General features: G+C 40.8%; 1 pseudogene; it reads right to left on the bottom strand.

The window, feature by feature from the left end:
* The window catches only part of LOC127618444 (serine/threonine-protein kinase Sgk2-like), a 37,278-nt pseudogene extending 14,470 nt beyond the window's left edge, over positions 1–22,808 (bottom strand).
* Between the last annotated feature and the right edge of the window lie 1,963 nt (positions 22,809–24,771).

Raw genomic sequence — 24,771 nt, 5'->3', positions numbered from 1 at the left:
TTTATGTTTTGTTTTTGATTCAACCAACAAAAACAAGACAGGTAGTGTTTATTATTTTTGCTAGGGAAGGTCTGAATGGAGAGATTGAGTAGGATCTGTGAGGCTCTGTAAGGAGAGTGAGCAGGAGGGGTTAATACCCGGCATTAAAAAATATCGTCTATCTTGATGTCTCCACTCAAACAAAGGGACGTCCTGAATTTAGAAAAGATAGATAGCAGATTCTTTTAAGATTAGATATTTTTCTTTTATTTCTTGTTTTATATATACAGTGTAGGTATTGGTTGATCATGGGTACACTGAAAGCTGTCACTGAGACTAGAATTAAAGAAAATAAATTTAAGAATGATTTAGATCATTTCATGTTCTCTACTTTTCAAATTTGCTTAGAGAAGTTTTTTTCTTGGATTTGGTCTGTGACCAATCATGCCAGATAAAATTGAAATAAAGTCCAAATATGTGATATATTTAATTATAAAAATAATTGAAAATGCTAATAAAAAATTGGTCATTGGTAGCAGGTGGAACCCATAGGAAACATTGAGATTAAATTGAATATCATAAATAATTTCGTGATGTCATCATTATATGTATGTTGTTCACTAACTCATTCTGCAACTAGTCTCTCACCATTGTAGATGACCTGGCCAAATGATTTATTGAAGCGGCTAACACTGCAGGAGGAAGTCAGAGGAAAAAAGACTGAAAGATGTGGGCTATTATCTGATTGGCCCTCACACTATCATGAATGCTGGTAATCATTACTGAATTGACATTTAATTTGTGGATTACATTTCTCTGGATAAGTTGATTGTCTAAATTGTTCTGAGGGTCTAAATTTAAATCCAGCATCTAATCACTGAGTTATTGATTTAAAGAGCAAATATTACAAATGTATGGCATGGTAAGAGTTACCTATTGGATTGGTACTCGCCTAAATTTTCCAGAGCGTACCCTCACTTTAAAGAAAAATGGTAGTGGGTGTTACAAAGAGTTGATAGATTATCTTTTTCAAGTGTAAATATTTCCATTTTAAGATAAATCTATGAAAGTATCACTTTAGAGGCATACAGTTTCTGCTTAATGATGTTTGTCTCTACTATTTAACTGAATCATTTATCAGGAAATGCTGATGAATATAAGAGAATAATAACTGAAAAATGGTATTGTTAAATTATGTTAACTTTAGGATTTAAAAGATGAGAGTCATGAGAAAGTAAAAGGATTTAATGTATTTTTCTGAAGAGATTTGATGAATTTCAGTTGTGCCTCTTTTATACCTTATTTAGTTTAAATGTTTACTTACTTTTCTGTTAGTTTATAAAGGTGATTTTTGTTGTTTCATTAGATAGAATGGAACTTGCTTCTCATGAGAGAGTGATAAAACAGAGTTATTCAACAGAAAGAAAAAAGAAGGGATAAGATAGGGGCTGTAAATGTAAAGCTCAGCTTGAACAGAAGGCTAAAGTAAGTTGAATTGAATGTAAAGAGAATGTTAAAAAAGGAGAGGAAAAGTTTATTAAAGATCTGATGGCTGTTGTTTTACAAATCAATAATTGAAATAATGCAGGTCTATATGAACAAAAAAGGAAGAAAAAGACTCATTTTCATATGGTGTTTTCATGAAGCATAGTTGCATCAACTAAGATTAATGCATGGTTTTAACCAATGCATAAGGGGGGTAAGTAATAAAAATAATTAAATAACAGTAATAAGGAGAATTAAATAACAAGAATATTGGTCTTCATTTTTAGGTTGATGAGTTTTTTCAACATGTGAAGTCTGTGCAATGTCAGAAAAGGAATAATACCACCCATAGCTTTTTTCACTGTTGAAGGATAACTTAAATGTATTATTGTGAGATTCTAAAATGAAAAAGAAGTAACAGCTGTAATGAGATGCAGTGTCCACCTCTGAGCCTCTCTCCATTCTCACTCTCTGTGTGATAAGTGTCTGCAGATGTTGTAGTGTGCTAAAGGCACATCTTCAAATTGTTGAATTTTCTTTTAATTTTCTTTTATATGTAAAATGATGTGATGTGACACTAATGTTAGATACAGTGATATGAAGGAGAGGTTCAAACCGCTTTCCTTATCATGATTAAAGATTTTAAGGGCAATTAAGGTTTTCCCAATTCAGAGGACAATTTGAAGTTAAGTTTTTATATTAAAGATAAGAGATTAAGTTGAACGTTCATATTGATTAAGGTGATGTTTTAAATTAAGCTTCCTAGAAGCTTGACAGAGACTACCCTGTATTTTGTTTTGTGGGGCGGCTGTGGCTCAGGTGGTAGAGCGGTCTGCTGCCAACTGCAAGTTTGGTGGTTCGATTCCCAGCCTACATGACTCCACATGCCGAAGTGTCCTTGGGCAAGACACTGAACCCCAAGTTGCTCCCAATGGCAGGCTAGCACCTTGCATGGCAGCTCTGCCATCATTGGTGTGTGAATGTGAGTGTGTATGGGTGATTGGGACACAGTGTAAAGTGCTTTGGCAACCTCTATGGTTAAAAAAACGCTATATAAGTGCAGACCATTTACCATTTGTTTTGTTCTGATATTAGTTCCCATGATTATACAAGGTTTTTGTGACATTTGCTAAAGGAGCAGAAATACAACTTGAATGAAAATTAATGTTCTGGAAATGAGTACAATTTTAACATTTTATTTAATTTGTTAAGCTTTAATAGACTGTTTAATTTTGAATAATGCTTAGTGAATTTAAACGTGTTGAACTGTCTCCATATTTAAGCAGTTGTTGATGTTCCATTGACTGTGACGGTTCTCAGGTGATACTTCCTGAAGCAACAGAAAATATCTGTTTACGGACACCAAATTATTAAAAATTGGCTGATAGGTCTGAGCGGTATCAGACCAGTGGCAAGAGGTGGTGACCCAAAGACGGGAAAGACTCTCCAATGGCAAAATGAGAGCGGCCTAAGACAGGGCACCACCGCCCTGGGAACCTGCCCAAGATGGGAGGGTAATATGGGTTTAAGGAAGTGGATGTATGCTTTTACGTTAGAAGCATCAAAAAGGAGGTCTAGAAGAAACCTGCCTGAAAAGTGAGTTCCACTCAACCCGACTGTGTCTTAATAACCGCTTTATTAAAATATTTTATCACAGCGATAAATACCAAACATTCTATCACTGTGTTATCAGGGAATCACACCCTGTGTAGAAAATAAATTAAAGATTGCATTTGGGGGTACAATTTCAAGGACCGTTGCATACAAACGAGTGCCTAAATTATTAAAGAAGTATTGAACAAATCTGAGAATGTTGGTATGATGAAGGATTAATATTGAACAATTATTTTTACACATGCTTTTATTAAACTCGTGTACATTTGAATATTAATGAAGAATGGAAAAAGAAAACATGGTGGTGACTGAAAATGAACATGGCTTGACTTGTTTATAGCAATTTAAATAGATTGCATATAGAAATGGGGTGCACAATTAGCTCAAATTTATATAATGTTAGGAATAATAACATTGTGGAAGGAATAATATTCTGTTGTGTGTTACCACTGGTTTTTTTTGTTGAGCAACAGTAAGTAGATTACCTTGATCGATGTATATGGTCCAATGCAATTCAAACTAACCTGGATGGACAGAAAGACCAAGATGGGAGGAAATTGATCTCTCTAATGAATATATATATGAAGATATGAAGAACCACGCCCTGGGTGTAAGTGCTAGCCTAACCTCTCCCCAAAGGGTGACCCTCTTCGATGCGCAAAGTATCTGGGTTGAAGACATCTACACTACAAGCAAGAACTCTTAAAATTATGATGAATATTTTGTATGATACACTCTAAATAACTGTGACAACTAAACACGTGGCTGAACCAGTTGCACACGCATGTTTAAATATATGAAATATGTAAAGTTGTGACATTGAATGTCACAAAGGGGGGATATGTGGTGTATTTTTATCATGTTAAGTATACATTAATCAAGTATAATCGATGCATTTTATTCTACAATTATTTCTGATGGTCAAGTATGTATTTTACTGTGTGTGTGTGTGTGTGTGTGTGTGTGTGTGTGTGTGTGAGTAAAGAAGCCTGTGAAGATTAGGCCCCTCAGAATGCAATGTGTGACCACATATGGTACTCATATATGGTAAGCTTGAGTCTCATGGTTTGACACTAGAGAAGATTTAGTGGTGGGGCCTCAAAGATGTTTTTCTGCTCAAAACACTACAGACTGAAGACACAGAACAAAAATGTATGGAAGGTTTAGCCACGCCTTGTGAGACCTATATAAGCGGGTGCAAACTCAAGACATGTTAGTTGTTCTAGAGGCAACTCGGCTTTATGGTCTGACAATAATGTCTATTCTTCTGAAATCAAAAACTTTCTTTGAGAGTGAGTTTTTCACAAAATGGGCAGAAACCACAACAATATATACATGCTTATTTTTCTTTTCAACATCATTTGATGATTATTTGATTAATTACTGCTAAAATGAACAGTTAAAAATGTTCACAAATATCTCTTTAAAAAAATACTTTCATTTGGCGGTAAATTGGCAGAGTTTTGTAAATGAAGCGCAATCTTTAATGAGCCTAATTTACATAGAAAGGAGGCATGTTTGCATAGAAAGGAATTACAATGACTTCATTTAAATATTGAAGACACAGCACAGTTTCAGCACTGATTGCGCCAACTAAACGTGATAAAGGGTAGCTAGTGAATAAGATACAGGTATTTGCGCTGAAATGCCACACGCAAAAGTGGAGCAACTGTTTAGTGAACCTGCCCCTAAAACTGTTGTAATCCTTTATTTTCAGTCATTATGCCCTTTCCCATCTACAGTCCTGTATTTTCCTTTAGTAACTTTCTGGATGAGAACTTTTACGAGGAATGGAACCCCTGAGGAGACTTTACCCCTGTTGCATTCACATTGCCAAAAGTTACCACCATAGTGACATTATCTTGTATCGACCATTTTTCTTTTGACAAGTTTGGAACGTGCGATTCATTAATAACAACAAAGACTAAATCAACAACACTGAAATCAACAACACTGACGAAGGACGCCGGGATCGGAGTTACACTTTTGTTAGGGCTGTTTTCGGGGTGCATCCGAAAATGTAAGCAGCTGCCTAATCAGTTAAAAGTGGAGTAAGTCATTTTATTCCAATACAATTCTTGTCAAATTCCATGGATATCTCTGCACGCTCCACTAGCTGTCTGTTCTGTGGTTGCACTGAAAAGAAATCGGGTGTTTGTACACAGCCCTGGCTCTGTAAATGGGAAAATAAACAAAGTGGATCGGACCGATCCACACAACACTATTCCTGCCATCCATGGTTTAATGAATTTTAAAAAATTCTGCCGCAGAGCGATGACATCTCAGATCATTACAGTCACTTGTATGCTGTGATCAACTAACATTACTCAGTCTTCCCCATGCTATTGTTCAGATAGAACTATTCGTTCAACCACTAAAGGTAGCTTCTGGCCATGCCTGCTGGCAGATCTTCCCTGCCTTCTCGGACCTGGGAGGGAGACAAGGGGAGGGGAAAACAAAACAAAAAAAGAGAGGGAAAGGCCAACACGGAGCGACAGCTGAAGAGAGAGAATAATAAATTACTCGCCGGTTCTCTGATATATCCTGGTCCTCGGTCACTCCACCCTCTAGTGGATGACAGCCGCTCCTCCCCGGGTGGATCGGAGGCAGTTCTCTGGCCCCTGGAAGACAGAAGACCCTGCCACGTTTTAGTGGCCGGTAGGGGTCTCCTCTGCCCCTGGCAATGGCCTGACTACTGCAGGCGGTCGGTAGGGAGGCCCTCTTCCCCTTGTGGTCAGCGGTTGTTCCTCCGCTTTCAGGCGGTTGGGCCTCAAATTTGGGAACAATTATTCCCATCGTTCCTGTCCCAGTATTTTTGCTGTCCAATCACCGATATTATTTCTGACAACTGTCGGATACTCATGACAATATAAGCTAAAAGCACATATGATTTGTTAAGGAGTTTCTGGGCATGAATAATAAATGTATCGTCATCATCGTCATCCTTCATTTGCCTGGGTGGAGGCAGAGGGGATATCCCGGGAAATTACCTCCAGTGTTGGACTTACTGCTTCAAATTGAAAATGGAGGCGATCTTTCAAGGTAAGACAAGTTATTTAACATGTTTTGAAAGTCAAAACATTTTAGTTACGAAGCATTTATTTGTAGGAGTAACGCTAATAATTTCTGGAAAAAATTACATGACCCTCGGCGTTCATTGGACAGGCAGCTAGCCTCTATTTTTAACCAAATTTCTGTGAAACTTGCTAAATAAACATTAGCTAGCAATATAGCTATAAACATAAGCTAGCTGCCCAAACTGGGGGGAGGTAACTTGTGGCTAATACACACAGGGGTTGTCAGGCCACCCTTGGACATGGTGCATTGGTAGATCCTGCCTGGCAAGGGAGGAGTTGCTACAGACACGCCGACCGGGGTGCAGTGAGGACTGCCCAAGGGAGACGCGGGTCCTGCTGGGACAGGGGGGGCGTACCGCAGAAAATTCCTCCGCTGAATCTGCGGCCAGAGGGCTTGGGAGGAAGAGCATCCAGGGAGCGAGGGCCTGATGGTTGTTCCGTATTACCGAGTTCTACCTGCTCGGACTTGTCAAAACACAGGACAAGACTGACTCAACCCTGAGGTTGTAGAACCTAGCAAAGGTGTTGCCCAGCCCACCACTCTGCAGATTTCTGCTAAGGAGGTGCCGTGGCCCACGAGGATGCCACACTTCTCGTAGAGTGTGCTCAAACCTGCAAGGGGGGGCTCGGCCTGGGTGTGATATGCTAGGGAAATAGCTTCAACAACCCAGTGAGCTAACCTCTGTTTGGAGAAAGCAGACAAAGCAGACAAAGAGCTGCTCAGAGCATCTAAAGCCTTCTGTGCGGTCCATGTAGATACGCAAAGCACGTACCGGACACAGCAACGAAGAGGCTGTGTCTGCCTCCTCCCGGGGCAGCGCTTGCAGGTTCACAACCTGGTCCCTAGGAACCTTGGCCACGTAGCCTGGTCGCGGTCTTAGGATGACGTAGGCATCAGCCGGACCAAACTCCAGGCAAGTGTTGATGACAGAGAATGCTTGCAGTTTCCCAACCCTCTTGATGGAAGCAAGCGTGATCAGGAGGGCCGTCTTCAAGGAGAGGGTTTTGAGCTCGACTGACTCAAGTGGCTCGAAGGGGGGTCTCTGAAGGCCTGATAGGACCACTGAGAGCTCCCAGGAGGGGAACCGGCTTGGCCGGGAAGGGTTTAACCTCTAAGAAACATGATAATCAAGTCGTGTTTCCATAGGGACTTGCCGTAAGGTGGGCTGCGACATACACATTCAAGGTGGAGGGGGGACAGCCTCCCTTACAGCCTCTCCTGCAGGAATGAATGCACTGACTGAACTGCGCATCTCTGCGGGTCTTCAGATCTGGAAGAACACCAATTTGCGAACAAACGCCACTTGAGGGCGTAAAGCTGCCTGGTAGAGGGAGCTATGGCTTGGTTGATCGTGTCCACAACTGCAGGTGGTAGCCCACTTAAGTCTTCTGCGTCCTGTCCAGGGGCCAGATGTGGAGATTACAGAGGTCTGGACGAGGGTGCCAGAGGGAGCCCCGTCCCTGAGAAAAAAGGTCCTCCCTCAGGGGAATTTTCCAGGGAGGTGCTGTCGCGAGGAGCGTGAGATCCGAGACCCAGGTCTGGGTGGGCCAATAAGGAGCCACCAAGGTAACCTGTTTCTCGTCCTCCCTGACCTTACACAGCACCAGTGCAAGAAGGCTCACTGGGGGAAATGTTTACTTGCGCAGCCCCCGGGGCCAGCTGTGTGCCATCGTATCTGTGCCAAGAGGGGCCTCCGTTAGGGAGTACCAGAGGGGACAGTGGGAGTTGTCTTGGGAGGCAAAGAGGTCTATCTTCCCTGCCGAAACGGCCCCAAATCAGCTGGACTACCTGTGGGTGGAGCCTCCACTCTCCACTGAGCGAGACCTGTCACGACAGCGCGTCCGCCATCGAGTTTGCGGTCGCCAGGGATTTGAGTGGTGAGCAACGACCTGAGTCGTGGCTGACTCCAAGGAGGAGATTGCAGGCGAGTTGTGACATGTGACGGGAGCGGACACTGCCTTGGTGATTTATGTACGCTACCGTGGCGGTGCTGTCTGAACGGATCAAGACGCACTTGCCCTGAATCAGCAGGAGAAACCTCCGCAAGGCAAGGAGTACAGCCAACAACTCAAGGCAGTTGATGTGCCAACGCAGACGGGGCCCCGTCCAGGAGCCAGCGGCTGCGTGCCCATTACACACGGTGCTCCAACCCAGTTGAGAGGTGTCTGTGGTGACCACGACATGTCTGGACACCTGCTGCAAGGGGACTCCAGTCTGCAGCAAGCAGAGGTCTGTCCAAGGGTTGAAAGTCTGATGGCAAGAAGGGGTGATTGTCACACGGTATTTGCCATGGCGCCATGCCCATCTCGGGACTCGAGTATGAAGCCAGTGCTGGAGCGGTCTCATATGCATCAACCCGAGTGCCGCGACCACGGCCGAGGATGCCATATGCCCCAGGAGCCTCTGGAACTGTTTGAGAGGAACTGCTGTGCCTGGCTTGAAGCGAGCAAGGCAGGCAAGCACTGACTGCGCGTGCTCTGTCGTGAGGCACGCTGACATTGAGACCGAGTCTAACTCTACACCGAGAAAGGAGATGCTCTGAACCGGAGAGAGGTTGCTCTTTTTCCAGTTGACCTAAACGGCTGAGGTGCACAAGCACCTGGTCCCTGTGGGCGCATAGAAACTCTCGAGAGTGTGCAAGGATGAGCCAGTCATCGAGGTAATTGAGTATGCGGATGCCGCTTTCCCGCAGTGGGACAAGGGCTGCCTCTGCAACCTTGGTGAAGTCACAAGGGGACAGGGACAGGCCGAAGGGGAGGACCTTGTACTGATACTCCTGGCCATCGAACATGAACCGTAAGAATGGTCAGTGTCGAGGCAGAATGGAGACATGGAAGTACGCATCCTTCAGGTCTACCACCGTGAACCAATCTTGATGCCGAACGCAGGTTCAAATTTGCCTCTGCGTGAGCATTTTGAATGGGAGTCTGTGTAAGGTCTGGTTGAGAACTCGCAGGTCCAAGATTGGCCGCAACCAACCGACTTTTTGGGTACGATGAAGTAAGGACTGTAGAAACCCTTCTTCATCTCGGCTTGAGGGACAGGCTCTATCGTGTCCTTGAGTAGCAGAGTGGCAATCTCTGCTCGTAAGGAGCTGGCGTTTTCACCATGCAACAGAGTGGAGCGAATACAGAGTAGCGAGAGGGGATGAGTGAGGAGGTCAGTTCCGGGCAGTAAAAGGTGCCCTCCACAAACTCATCAGCTCATCATGCACTTCCGGGAAGAAAGGTGGGTGGCGTGGCTGAGAGCGGCGCCCGGAGCTGAGGTACCAATCATCAAGCCGTGAGGGTTGTGGGTGAGGACAGAGGGTTCCAGTCCAACCCCACGCTCACAGTGGCCCGGGAAAGCATGTCGGCCATCTGCGTGTCAGACTCTAACTGGGTGGGCTGGCCGAGGATGGGAGTCCGGTGAGGTCTTCAGCGTCAGATCTCTCCGATGCAGCTTCGATGACCTGGCTCCAGGGATGAGACAAACTGGCCGTGTAGCGAGTCGCCGTCATCCCGAGCGCGGACAGAAGGGGGGCAGGTGGTTTGTGAGGCTGTGCCCAGTGAAACTGAGCCCGCTGCCATTCCCCAAATCGCCTCCATCGCCAGCCGGGTCGTCCTCAATTCCGTGGGAAGCAGGAGCAACGCGGGGGGTGGCTGGAGTGGCGTTCGTTTTGAGAAACGAAAGCCTCGACCGCAACATTGCCATGGTCATGTCCTCGCAGTAAGAACATGTACCATCCACAAACGCTGCCTTGGTGTGATCGCTACCCAGGCACACGAGGCAGCATCTATGACCGTCGGATCTGGTGAGACACCGGCCACATCCAGGAACTACACAGTGGCGGAAGGGCATCTTTACAAAGACGCGTCCTGAAAAGGACGTTCAATGCCCGCTTGTGCATGTTGCTCTTTACCAGAAAACAAACTCTTTTAGAGGAAAATAAAACTCTTTCAGAAAATTTAAACTCTTTTAGGAGAGAAGCGCTGTCGAAGCGCCCAGGGGCAGAGTCTGCGCAGCGTGCAGAGAGGAGAAAGCCGCTGGAATGCGGCGTCAGATCCAACAGAAAGCTCTCTTGCAGAGGTGGGTGAAGCAGTCGTGACACACAGCTCGCTGATCACACAACCGTTCGGCTCCGAAGAAAAAATCTGTCTGGCATTTGCTCGCCCACTCCCTTTATACCCATATGTCTGGGGGCGGGATATGCAAATATTGTCAGCTAACTTGACATTGGCCCTCAAGTTCAAGTTTAGAGGTACGTGAGGCTCTCAGAAGAGACCCCTTGTGTCACTACAATTGACACTACGTCCAGTGAGTGACAGAAGGGGAATCTTTGTTTAAACACTGTCCCTTAAACTTAATTAGTTTAATAATTTTAAACCATGACTTGCACTATACATGAATAATAATGTCATTATATTCCTGATGTTAGCCAGAAGGGGACTGGCCCCCACAGTTAGCCTGGTTTCTCCCAAGGTTATTTTTCTCCCATTGACCAACATCTTATGGAGATTTATGTTCCTTGCCACAGTCACCTTCTGCTTGCTCACTGGGGTTATTACAGTAATACAATTATTATTGAATTACATATATTTTACAGGATTAACAAGTGTATTTTATCTAATTACACAATAATTAGAGGCTAGCCTCTTCTTTATCTATAAACGTTTCTGTGAAACTTGCTAAATAAACATTAACTACCAATACTATGTAAATTTTTTAAGTAAATATAAATAACTTTTTTGCCAATTTTGTCACTTGTGAAAAATCTGCCTGAAATAATGTGAAGCAGAGAGCGGACGTTCAGACCTTTTTTATTATTTTTTTAAATTTATTATTTATCTATTTTTTTAAGCTGTTCAGACCTGCCTGGAAACTGGCCTGCTAGTTAGATAAGTAATCTAGCCAGTTATTGTAGCCTTCCCCATTCATCACACAGACTGTGAAGACTGATTTTTGATTGTGTGTAGCTTCCTGCTAAAGTGTGAGAGGGCTGTTTGCAGTTGGACATTCTGGTTAGTCTGCAAGCCTTCGGTGACGATTCAGTGTATTGGTTTGTGAAGAACACATTGCTGGCTACCAATTGTGTACTTAACAGAGTTAACTTAAATCAAAAGACATATAACACACATAAAGGACAGCTGCCTGTAGCTTTCTCTCTCCCGAATTGCTGCTTCTGGCTGCCTTTATCCCACTTGTGGGATTGATTAGCCTGATTAGGGGCCGGCCCCACCCTCCTCCTTGCCACACTTATGCTTTTGGGTGTTCAGTTTGTGATTTGTCACAGCCCCATCACAGTACATAGATTGCATTTATCAGAGTTACAAATTACTTGCTCTTATCTAGATCATGGCTAAATTTCTCTTCTAGTGCTTTTAGATGTTAGAGCTGCCTTCGACACAATAGATCGTGACATTCTCTTGAATATGCTGAAATGTTGGCATTTGTGAACTTGCAATAGTTTGGTTTAGGTCCAATTTAGCAGACCGCTACCACTTTGTCTGTTTAAATGAGGAATTGTCAAATCAAACAAAAGTTAAGTATGGAGTGCCATCAGTTTTAGGCCTCTTCTTTTCTCCTTGCATATGCTTCCCCAGGGAGATATTATCAGGAATCGTGGAATAAGTTACCACTGTTATGCATTATTCTCCAAATTAGCAGTGATCAAAGATTGGATAACCAGAAATTTCCTTCTACTCAATTCCGACAAAACAGAGGTACTAATTATTGGACCAAAAACCTCTAAAAATAAGCTGCTAAAATATAATTTGACTCTCGATGGATGTACTGTTACATCATCTTCAACAGTGAAGAACTCAGGTATTATATTTGACAGCAATCTGTCAATAAAATTTCCATTCAGCATTCTTCCACCATATTGCTAAATTATGACACATGCTCTCTGTTGCTGATGGCAAAAAACGAATTCATGCGTTCATGACAAGACTAGATTATTGTAATGCATTACTGGGAGGATGTCCAACAAGATCAATAAATAAACTTCAATTGGTTTCAAATGGAATTCAAATTGGATGAGAACCAAGAAATATGATCATATTAGACCCATTTTATCATTGTTACATTGTCTACCTGTTTAATTTTGTATTCATTTAAAAATTCTGTTAACTACATACAAAGATTTGAATGGTCTAGCTCCGCAGTACTTAAGTTATCTTTTACCACGCTATTTTCCATCACGTTCATTATAATCTCCTAAACTATGGAATAGTTTAATTCCATAACACTGTTCAAGATGCAGACACCCTCTCAGTTTAAGTCTAGACTTGAGACTCATCTATTTAGCCAGGCATACACCTAATTTATCCTTCACACTCACAATTAGGCTGCTTTGGTTAGGTCTGCTGGAACCAGAAATATTTATCATGATCTATAAGTCTGCAATACTTTGAATAGCATCTACGCTAATATTATTACATTTGTTTCCCTGTCTCAACCTCAGGGTTCATATCATAGCCAGGTCCAGCTACATTCCTGCTTGTTATCGGACTCCACTGCTACCTGTCTCTGAGTGATAATGACTAGATACAGCCAGTGCCTGCCAGACAATGGACTTCAGAGAATGAACTGATGTCAACTACAAACATAAGACATGGGATACTTCATATGCCATTGCCTGAACCTTGGACTTAGGATATACCTCACCGAAATGACCTGCCGGTTTAACTGTAATGCACCTCACTGATCTCTGCTGTAAGATTTTATATGCAGAAGAATTCCAGCAACATGATTAGCCTTTCAGATTTGAATGTTTCCACGTCATAAATTACAGGCCTTCAGCAGGAACCCCCACACAGAGTAAAACCAGGCGGTTCTGTGTGAGGTTACAAGGACCATCAGATTTGCACAACTCTAAGACATTTCATTTTTATCTAGCCTTGCTAGATAATGAGAGACTCGCATCCGAATGCTAGTGGATGTCAGTGAGGAAGAGAAGCCAATAGATACTGTTTCGGATGCGAGTAGTAGAGAGAGCAACATACACACTTTGGTTCCGGCTGTAGAGCCCCTGCAGCAGGGCATTTGGATGACGTCTCAGCGACATACTCGCTCAGCAAAGAGACACCACTCTCCCGTTCCTGTTAGGGTTTCCAATCGATTCTCACCACTAAGTGATACACCCACTGAGAATCATGTTGAAAGAGCACTTGATATTGGCAATTCTATTGTAAGGAACGTGGAAATAGAGACTCCAGCCACTATTGTTACTTGCATTTCGGGTGCCAGAGCGTCTGACATCAAATAGAGACAGTATCTCTTAGATATCTCATAGAGACTGTGTCTGTTCCCCGAACTACCAAACACAATACCCTCACTAAATCATTTAGACATTTTTTTATTAAGGTCAAACTTAAACAAAACAACAAAACTCAATCTACACCACGCTATCATTCAGGTAGAACTATTCTTTCGACCACTAAAGATAGCTTCACTAATAATCTTCCAGATCTATCTCATTCACTCAATAAACCTAAGCCCAGAAGAACTTGATGAAATAACAAAAAATATAAATGCAGTCTTCTATAGCACTTTTGATATTGTCGCCCTACTTCGATTAAAGAAAATTAAAGAAATAAGCCCTGCACCATGGTACAATGATCACACTCATGCTCTCAAGATAGCAGCTCGGAAAATGGAGCGCATGAGGAAAAATACAAAATTAGAAGTATTTTGTGGTGCATGGAAGGATAGTGTATGTAGCTACAGACAGGCACTAAAAGCTGCCAGGTCAGCATATTTGAGTAAACTCATAGAAAATAACCACAACTATCCTAGGTGTTTATTCAGTACTGTGGCTAAATTGGTTAGGAATAAAGCCTCAACAGAACCAGATATTACGTCGCAACACTAGAGTAATGACTTCATGAATTTCTTAATAAAATTGAAATAATCAGAAATAAAATTGGAATTATGCAATCATCTGTCAAAGCACCTCAGAAAACAGTGTCTAATAAATTTCCTCACATGCAACTTCAATCCTTCTCTGTCATAGGTCATGAAGAGCTAACAAAACGTATCGAAACATCAAAAGCCACAACATGATTATTAGATCCTATACCAACTAAGCTCTTAAAAGAGGTATCTCCTGTAATTTCAGAACCTCTTCTTAATATTATTAACTCCTCGCTATGCTTAGGACATGTCCCAAGAAATTTTAAATTAAAGTTTCTTATTACTTATTATGAATCTACAACTTGATCCTGGAGAACTGGCTAGTTAAAGACCGATTTCAAATCTCCAGTTTATGTCATAAATATTGGAAAAGGTAGTATCCTCCCAAATATGTTCATTTCTACAGAGAAATAGTATATACGAAGAATTTCAGTCAGGATTTAGGCCTCATCACAGTACAGAGACTACACTTATCAGAGTTACAAATGACTTGCTCTTATCATCTGATCGCGGCTGCATTTCTCTTCTAGTGCTTTTAGATCCTGCATTCGACACGATAGATCACAACATTCTCTTGAATGATGACTAAATGCAGCAGGTGCCAGCCAAACATCACTTCAGTCTAGTATGATGGACTTCAGAGGATGAACTGATGCCAACTCCAACCATAAGACATGGGATACTTTATATATCATTGTCTGAACCTTGGATTTAGGATGGACCACACCGAACCTCACCGAAATTACTGGCCAGGTTGAACTGCGTTTCACATCCCTGATATCTGCCTACATCACCTCGGTCTATTGATGGACTACGATCTTGAAATGGAATACATAGACTAACAATTGCCAACAAAAGCTTTCATCAGCCAATTAACAAGGACAATTGCATCTATGTGAACTTCTGCAGTTAATCCAGGATGGACTTCAAAGACATTGGTCATTGATCTTACAGTTTGTTGTTTAAACACTGCCCCTTAACACTTACTTAGATTAATCATACATAAGTAATATTTACATTATATTCATAGTGAGTCTGTTTTTTTGTTATTTAATTATTTATTTTATACACAATTTATTCATATTTATACATATATAAACAAACTACACAATTATGATTCTAAGACATTATAGACATTACAGTTTAATTTTCTGTTAATGTCTGATCTTCTGTAAAGCTGCTTTAAAATGATGTGTGTTGTGAAAAGCGCTATACAAATAAAATATTTGACGTACTCAGGAACAGATTCAGTAACAGACAAAATTTTATAATAATGTGTTTTTTGACGCATTTCTTTGTTTGTTGTGTGTTGGTGGGGGCGAGCTCAAATTAGACAAACGTGGGGCAGCGCATGTCCTAAAAGGTTGAAAACCCCTGTGGTATTCTCAGACTTTATAAAAGCTACAATCTCCACAAATGCTTTTATCACCAATGGTCACTCACAAAATCAGCGATAGCTCCTATTCACCGACGCTGTTCTTTCTGCAAGAGTCCGTGGAGCAGGTGATACACAGCCTCAGATTTTCCAGGCAACAAGTGGAGAGGTTTATGCAAAATGCTATCATACATCTCCGAAACGTCTCGACTGTAGAATGGAGGCTGTTTGCCACAGTCATCCAAAGTTAAATTATATCTTATTAACATAAAAAATTAAGTAAAATTAAGTTAATAAAATACATCCAAATGTCTGCAAGCAACTCAGTGATGATAACTTACTAAGCTGTACAGCATCTCGTAGAGCACAGCTCCAAGACACCACCAGTCCACCGTGCGGTCATAGGGCTCTTTACGTAAAATCTCAGGTGCTAGATACTAAGAGAGAGAATATCATATGACTTATGTGAAGTTGATGGATAAAAGTGGATACAACTTTTACCTCTGGAGTGCCGCAAAAAGTTGTGGTGGTTCCTTCTGGTTCAACACCTTCTTTACACAAACCAAAATCTGTTAGCACCACATGACCCTGAAACAGATTAAAAACACAAATTATTTACAATATTAAAATGTATTTTCTTTTCAACCATCTTTGTTCCAGATGTATTTTACCCATTTATTTTTTCCATAGGGATTTCATTACTTATGTCACGATTTCCTTGGTTGTCTGTCCCGTGTTTTCCATGTCACCGTCACGATTGTTTCTGGTCCTCTACACTCTGTCATTGTTCGCACCTGAATGTCGTTTGTAATCTTCCTGTGTCGTTGTATATAACCCTGTTTGTTTCTCCATTCCCCTGTCGGTCTTTGATGTATGTGGATGCCTGTTTCCCGTGTTTCCCGTCGATGTTTACCCCGCCTGTTAACTCTTCTTATGCCTTCCGTGTTTTTGTTTGACTTTTTCCCATTGTGGATGTTTCCTTTGTTCGTGTTTTTTCGCTGCGTTTAGATCCTCGCCCCTCGTCTACCTTCCTGCTCACCTACACTCATAACAACGTACTTCGTAAAAGAGTTGTAAGCCTTAAATCAAACCAACCAGCTCCTGGGTGAATCACATTTCAAACTTTGATTTGAAGCAAAAAATTATTAGAAAATTTGACAAAAAGGTACTGTGTACTTAATGTCTTAAATGAGGGCATGAATTACAGTCCCATGAAGCATTGCCAATGACATAATCAAATAAAATTATGTAAATATGTAAAACCGTTGATTTAAAGTTGTTTACTTCCAGAACCAGATTGTTGCGCTCAACCATGCATGTTGTGCTACATACTGTACATGTACAGTAAAAGTCCTAAATAAGAATCTTACCTGGGAGTCTAATAGAATGTTTTCTGGTTTGAGGTCTCTGTATGCCAACATAAAGATATAAAAGTGAGGTCAGGCTCAACAGAGTGATTATAATATGATAAGCTCTCTCAGGTACTAACCTGTAAACTATAGTTAGAGAGTGGAGGTAACCAATGGCACTGGCCACCTCAGCTGTGTAGAAGCGAGCCCGTGGTTCTGAGAAACAGCGCTCTCTTTGCAGGTGATAAAACAGCTGGAGAAGTTAAAACACAAGACATCAAAAACCAACTACTAACAGTAAATGTCACTTACTTTGCCACACAGGTGTATTGTGAAAAAACTGATTAAAGTATTGAAAAATATGCACTTTAATATACACTAAATTGCCAAAATTATGTGGGCACCCCCTTTTAATTAATATGTTGAGCAGTGCCATTAATTTCAGTGAAGACATTTACATTTATGCATTTAGCAGGCACCTTTGTCAAAAGTGACTTACAAATGAGGAGTACAATAGAAGCGAATATTAAGAGATGTTTTTTTATAAAGAAGATAGAAGACTAATTCAAGTATTTGCTTTAGAAGGATTGGGTCAAGAACTCGTGAAAGAGATGTGTCATTAGATGTTTCTAGAATGTGGCTACAGAACTCGCTGCTAGGGTGTGGTTTGCAAGGTCATTCCACCAGCGAGGCATAAATTAAGTGGAGGTCTGGGAAAGTGATTTTGTGCCTCTGGGAGATGGTACCATGAGGCGCCCCTTACCTGCTGATCTTATGCTTCTGGAGGGCACATAGACTTGAAGTAGCGAGTTTAGACAGGGGGTGGGGAGCCAGTGGTTGTTCTGTAAGCAATCATCAATGCCTTGAATTTGATGCAAGCAACCATTGGCAACCCGTACAGTTTGCTGAAAAGAGGCAAATCTTAAAGAAGAAAAATCTTAATGCTACACCATACAATGATTTTCCAGAGAGTTCTGTGCTTTCAAATATTAGCCCGCAGTTTGAGGCTCTTTTAATTCCAGCATGACAGATGCCCTGTCCAGGTCTTGGCTTTATGTAGGCCAGTGAAGTTTTTTCACTCCAGTCTCAGTATCATATCGGCATATCTGTACGAATCTCGCTTTGTGCACAAGGACATTATCCTGCTGCAAAAGAAAAGGTCCCTACAAACAGTTGCCACAAAGTTAGAAGCACACAACACTCTAGTTTAGAATGTCATTGTATTCTGTAGCCTTTAGAGTTGTCTTCACTGGAATAACCAAACCTGTTCAATAAAAGGGGGGTTTCCACATGCTATACTTTTGGCCATGTAGTGTTATTTTACATTACATTGGCTGTAATGTAGTATCCAATCTGTTCTAAATTCTATCTAAGCCTGAAATAATACTAATGAAAAGTTTTTAAGAAAATTTGTCAGAATTTGTCTTAAAGTCAATTGATTGGTTTTGGGGTCTAAAGGGGGCAGGATTTGCCAGTGCAACAATGTAGCTGCACGTAATGGTCTACCAGTGATGTCATACCTCTCCACCATTTACGTAATCCAGCACAAAATAAAGTTTTTCAGGGGTCTGAAAGGAGTAGTGCAACCCAACTAGAAAAGGGTGTTTCAGACTCTTGAGCAGCACGTTCCTCTCCGCCATTATGTTCTTTTGCTAATGTACACAAGGCACAATAGGAAAACAAGAGAATACACGCATGAGTGGACATCGGCCACAGAATAGGCCAGAACATACTAATGAAAATGCTACAGCTAGAAACAGTTTCAAGATGCAATAAGCCACTCAATCCAGTTCTTGTCCAGTGCTGCCTGCTTAGCTAAATGAATAGTAATGAAAATGATCTCAGTAAAACAGTGGCATGTAAAAGTGGCATGTAAGTAACTTCCAGTAATTTTAAGTAAAAAAACAAAAACAAATCTTTCAGCATTTACTCACCGTCATGTTGTTCCAAACCCATATGACTTTCTTCCGTGGTACACAAAAGAAAATGTTAGACAGAATCTCACCATTCGCTTTCATTGAATGCAAAAATATGTAGCGAAAGTGAATGGTGACTGAGGCTGTTAGTTCCTAACATTCTGCGAAAAATCTTGTTTAATGTTTCATTGAAGAAAGTCATAAGGGCCTAAAACAGATGTACATATGAACAGAAAAATTATATTTTAAATGTATTATACATACACTGATGAGCCAAAACATTGTGACCACCCGGATGACAGGTTGATCATCTCCTAACAAGGCCACATGTCAAGGTGTGAGTAGATTAGATAGTAAGCGAACAATCTGTTCTCTTAGTCAACGTGCTGAATGCAGGAGAAATGGGCAGGAGTAAAGACCTGAGTGACTTTGACAAGAGCCAAATTGTTATGACCAGATGATTGGGTCAGTGCATCTCTGAAACAGCAAGACTTGTGGGGTGCTCCTGATCAGCAGTGGCGAGACCTACTGACAGTGGTCTGAGGAGGGACAAACCAAAAACCAGCAACAGGGTGTTGAATGCCCAAGGCTCATCGATTTGCATGAGGGCAGCGAAGGCTATCCCTTCTGGTCCGGACTGACAGAAGGTCTACTGTGGCACAAGTCACAGAAAATTTTAATGATGGTTACAGCCATATTTTCAGTAGCCATATCACTTTGCAGCTCTTGCCTGGTTGCCCACTAATGTTAAGCAGGGTTGATCCTGGCCAGTACCTGAATGGGAGACCTACTGGGGAAAACTAAGGTTGCTGCTGGAAGTGGTATTAGGGAGGCCAGCAGGGGGTGCTCACCCTGTCTTTGTGAGTCCTAATACCACAGTATAGTGACGGGGCACTATCCTGTAAAAAGCACCATCTTCTGGGTGAGAATTTAAACCGAGGTCCTGACTCTCTGTGGACATTAAAAATCCCACGGCACTTCTTGTAAAGAGTAGGAGTATAACCCTGGTGTCCTGGCCAAAATCCCACCCATTGGCCTTTATCTATCATGGCCTCCTAATTTTCTCCATCCCTGAATTGGCTACATCACTCTACTCTCCTGTCCACCAATATCTAGTGTGAGGATTCTGGCACACAATGGTTGCCGTCGCATCATTCAAGTGGATGCTGCACACTGGTGGTGGTTGAGGAGATTCCCCCTATACTATGTAAAGTGCTTTGAGTGCTTAGAAAAGAAAAATATAAATGTAAGGAATTATTATTATTACAGGAGGAATGTGTCACTACAAACACAGTGCATCGCAACCTCCTGCGCATTGGGCTACGTAGCTGCAGACCAGACAGAGTGCCCATGATGACCCATGTCGACCAATGAAAGCACCTACAATGGGCATGCAAGCGTCGGAACATTGGAGCAGTGGAAGGTCGTCTGGTCCTTTAAGTCCCATTTCTTTTGCATCACGTGGTCGGCCATGCATGTGTGTGCCGTTTACCTTGGGAGGTGATGGCACATGGATGCACCGTGAGAAGACAACAAGCAGGTGGAGGGAGTGTGATGTTCTGTGCAATGTTCTTCTGGGAAACCCTGGGTCCGGCCTGGGGATGTCAATTTGACATGTGACACACCCCTTCATATCAATGGTATTCCCTGATGGCAGTGGCTTCTTTCAGCAGGATAATGTGCCCTGCCACACTGCACACATTGTTTTGGAATGGTTTGAGGAATATGATGAAGAGTTCAAGGCATTGCCCTGGCCTCCAAATTCTACAGATCTCAATCCGATTAAGCATCTGTGGGATGTGCTGGACCAACAAGTTCAATCAACAGCGATTCCACCTCGCAACTTACAGGACTTGAAGGATCTGCTGCTAATACCTTTGTGTCAGATACAATAGGACACCTTCAGGGGTTTTGTAGAATCCATGCCTCTGCAGGTCAGTGCTGTTTTGGCGGAACATGGAGGACCAACAGCATAATAGACATGTGGTCATAACGTTTTGTCTCATCAATGTAATATTATTTTAGAAATATGTGTAACTTAAGTAATATACTTTAAAAGTAATTATCTTAATTCAAAGTCAGTAACTGATCTGATTACAAGAAATAAAAATTTTATGTTAAATTACTAAAAGGTAATTACATTTCAGTAACTAATTACTTTGTAATCAGATTACACTTCTTATGATCCACTTGTGTTTTATTAATAAAACTATTGGGATAATTTTACTGTAATAATTCTATTCCAACATGTAAACGTCTTTGAAAAGCAAACAATGAAACAGATTGTTATGGTACGAAGGACAGTAAAATGACATTACCGGTAGATTATATCACTATCAGAGCTGTGTAATAGTCTCTCAATGGCTCATATAAAAAAAACGAGTAAGGTGGCATGCTAGCAAAACCAATAAATACCAACCTCTTTTTTTGCAAAACCTTTACTGCATAGAATTTTCCATCGGCTTTGAGTTTTGCCAAGAGCACCTGCAATCGACATGAAATCTCAGACTGTGTGTTGCTTCCTTTTTGGGAAAAAAAATATTTCTGTATTGTTTTTCTTGCTAATCAACTTATAAGTCGCTTATGTTGTCATCAAGGTAACCTTACTCGACTTCCTGTTAAAGTGTTAATCATTAATTAATTCCTAAGGTGTGTTCATAATCAGACAGTGGAATCAGTCAATAATCACCTTCCCAAATGTTCCTTTACCAATAACAGCCATGAAGTCAAAGTCAGTGGATTTGGCACTGAAAGCACAATATATCATAATGAATGCTTCATAATCATTATCAATGTATCCTTCATTGTGTATTCACACAGATATGAACGTTTACAGGACATTTTTGCCCATTTCTTTTTATGGCAAATTACTAATAAAACAGTGATATCTTACTGAGGGTTGACGGACCCTCCCAGATTGACATCTCCTGATGAAGACAGTAATGGCTAATGGGGATATTTACATATGTTAGACATATAAACCAGTGTCAGAAATGAACCAGGCCTCAGGGCCAAAATATCACCAAAAATATTCCCCAAACTTTTAAAATGTTTTTTATTTGTTATCTAACATGTGATATTTCTTAATTTTATAGTCTAGGCTATGAGTTATGAGTTTAGTTATATATATATCAATTCAAAGGTAATTTCTGACATTGATGAACCAAAACAAAAGGCTGTGGCATCTACAGCTGGAGGATGTAATTAAGAGCAATACAAAGAACTTAAAAATGACTTACTTGATTATATTGTGCCATCTTATTTTTCCTTTCTGTTTTGTGTGTAGTCACCGTAGTTTCTTTGCTAAAAGTCTGAATGTAAAGATTTGATGTGTCCACCAGCACTAAGCTCTTATGCTGGTCTGACCATAGATGTCCCACTGACAAACTGGATGTTCAGGTTTGTCACACAATGGGACCATGAAGGACATTTGGTAACTCAGCATGAAAACGTTTACACAGTAAATACAGCTTTGCAATACTCTGCAAGCACTATCAATAAACACTATGTTCCAAAAGGTTATCTCTACTCTTTAGTGTTTAGTGTTGTCTAAACATACACATTGAGGGAAATTTCATAAAACAAATATGCTATTGATTTATTGTCAATAATACAGTGAATTTAATCAAAATGTCAACAATTTTAATTACTTTGCATTATCAGTTTATTGAGTGCTTGTAAACAACCCAAGCATTTGCTAGATTATGAAATATTTGTCAACAAATAATGATATAAGCAAAATAATTGAATTTCTTTAAAAAAATAACATATTATAACATGCAAAAATAAGTACTTTTAAATTTAGTCTTTAGGCAGTAGCATAAATGTGTAGTAGGATATTCTGCCATTATGAAATTTGCATGTAAAAATTTGCATAAAATAAAAGAGAATATCAACATCATGGCCACTTACATAACAGATACTAATCCACTAAATAAGCTGTAGTGAATAAAAATTAAACAACTTGTGTTGCATAACTTGAGTTTTTCTCTTGGTTTACGAAATTGAATGTAACCAACCTGTCTGCTTGGAGAGAGTATTTTTGTGTTGTTTTGCTGATAATGTGTTGTTGAAGTGCATCATTTTCTGACCGTGCTTCAGAAGCGTGTCTGTGGTTTGGCCAGAGGCCCGAGTGAATGATCAACCCATGTGTGCTTGACACTAGATATGAGTGTGTTTGTGTGTTTGTGTGGGGCAGCAAGACATACTGTACAGCAGTGTGTTAAAGCAAGCAAGAAAGAAAGAAAGAAAGAAAGCAAGCAAAAAGAAAGAAAGATCCTCCGTAGTCACAAAGGTATTACACATAATATTAGGTCAAGCTAGATTACCCCATTTTCTGAAAATGTGAGTGGTTTGGTAACACTTAAAAACAAAAAAACAATACGGTTCTATTAGTTAACAATAGTAAATGAATTAGGTATCATGAATCAATAATAAACAATGATATTCACAGCATTTTTTAATCTTGGTTTATTGTTAATTTGTCAAAATACTATAATTCATTGTTTGTTCATGTTCATATTGCATTGATTAATGTTAACATACTGTATAGCCTCCAACTGTTAATATAAAAAAAAAAAAATTATTCTATGAATCACTTACAAAGCTCTTCAGTAATTTAGCGAACTTCTAACATGCTATAATCCATCACATATACTACGATCGCAAAATTCCAGCCTGTTGGTAGTACCTATAATATCAAGCATCTTCAGTTTGCCAGACACTACTGGAACTTCAGATGGGACTGGGTTCTATGGTCAGATAAAACAAAAACAGAGCTTTTTGGAAGTGAACATCAGAGATGGTTTGGCACACACAGAGAGGTAGACATATGGAAAAGTACCTCATGCCCACAGTTAAATATGGTGCTGGATCTTTAATGTTGTTTTAATGCCAGAGGTCCTGGACATCTTGTTGGGATACATGGCATCATGGACCAACAGATAAAAATATCAATACCTGACTGCCTCTGCAGTAAAGCTTTCAATGGGCCCTGGTTGGATCTTCTCCATCATTTAAAATTAGTACTTTAATCTTTAGTGAAAGTGTCTGTGTAGCTCAGTGAATATTGATGCTGACTATCACACCTTGAGTCGCAAATTCGAATCCAGGGTGTGCTGAGTGACTCCAGCCAGGTCTCTTAAGCAACCAAATTGGCCCGGTTGCTAGGGAGGGTAGAGTCACATGGGGTAACCTCCTCGTGGTCGTGATTATTGGTTCTCGCATTCAATGTGTGGTAAATTGTGTGTGGATCCTGGAGAGTAGCATGAGCCTCCACATGCTGGGAGTCTCTGCGGTGTCATGCACAACGAGTCACGTGATAAGATGTGCGGATTGACGGTCTCAGAAGCTGAGGCAATTGAGACTTGTCCTCCACCACCCGGATTGAGGTGAGTAACTGTGCATAATAAACTGATGATGGTGATGATGATGAATAATCCATAAACTGATGATGGCGATGATGATGAATAATCCATAAACTCATGATGGTGATGATGATGAATAATCCATAAACTGATGATGGCGATGATGATGAATAATCCATAAACTGATTATGGCGATGACGATAAATAATCCATAAACTGATGATGAATAGTCCATAAACAGATGATGAATAAACCATAAACTGATGATGGTAATGATGATGAATAATCCATAAACTGATGATGATGATGAAGATGAATAGTCCATAAACAGATGATGAATAAACCATAAACTGATGATGGTAATGATGATGAATAATCCATAAACTGATGATGGTGATGATGATGAATAGTCCATAAACAGATGATGAATAAACCATAAACTGATGATGGTGATGATGATGAATAATCCAAGTCAAGTCAAGTGGTTTTTATTGTCGTTTCAACCATATACAGTTAGTACAGTACACAGCAAAACGAGACAACGTTCCTCCAGGACCATGGTGCTACATAAAAACAACAAAGGACCAACATAGGACCACATGAGACTACACAACGAAATAAAATACCTATATAAACTACCTATATATACCTATATAAAGTGCACGTGCAAACATGTGCAAAAAGTACAGGACAGTACAACAAATTACTGACAA

This window comes from Xyrauchen texanus, chromosome 25, assembly GCF_025860055.1.
Source record: "Xyrauchen texanus isolate HMW12.3.18 chromosome 25, RBS_HiC_50CHRs, whole genome shotgun sequence".
Taxonomy (NCBI): Eukaryota; Metazoa; Chordata; class Actinopteri; order Cypriniformes; family Catostomidae; genus Xyrauchen; species Xyrauchen texanus.
Note: the sequence above shows the minus strand (reverse complement) of the source record. Positions and strands in the feature narration are given on the sequence as shown.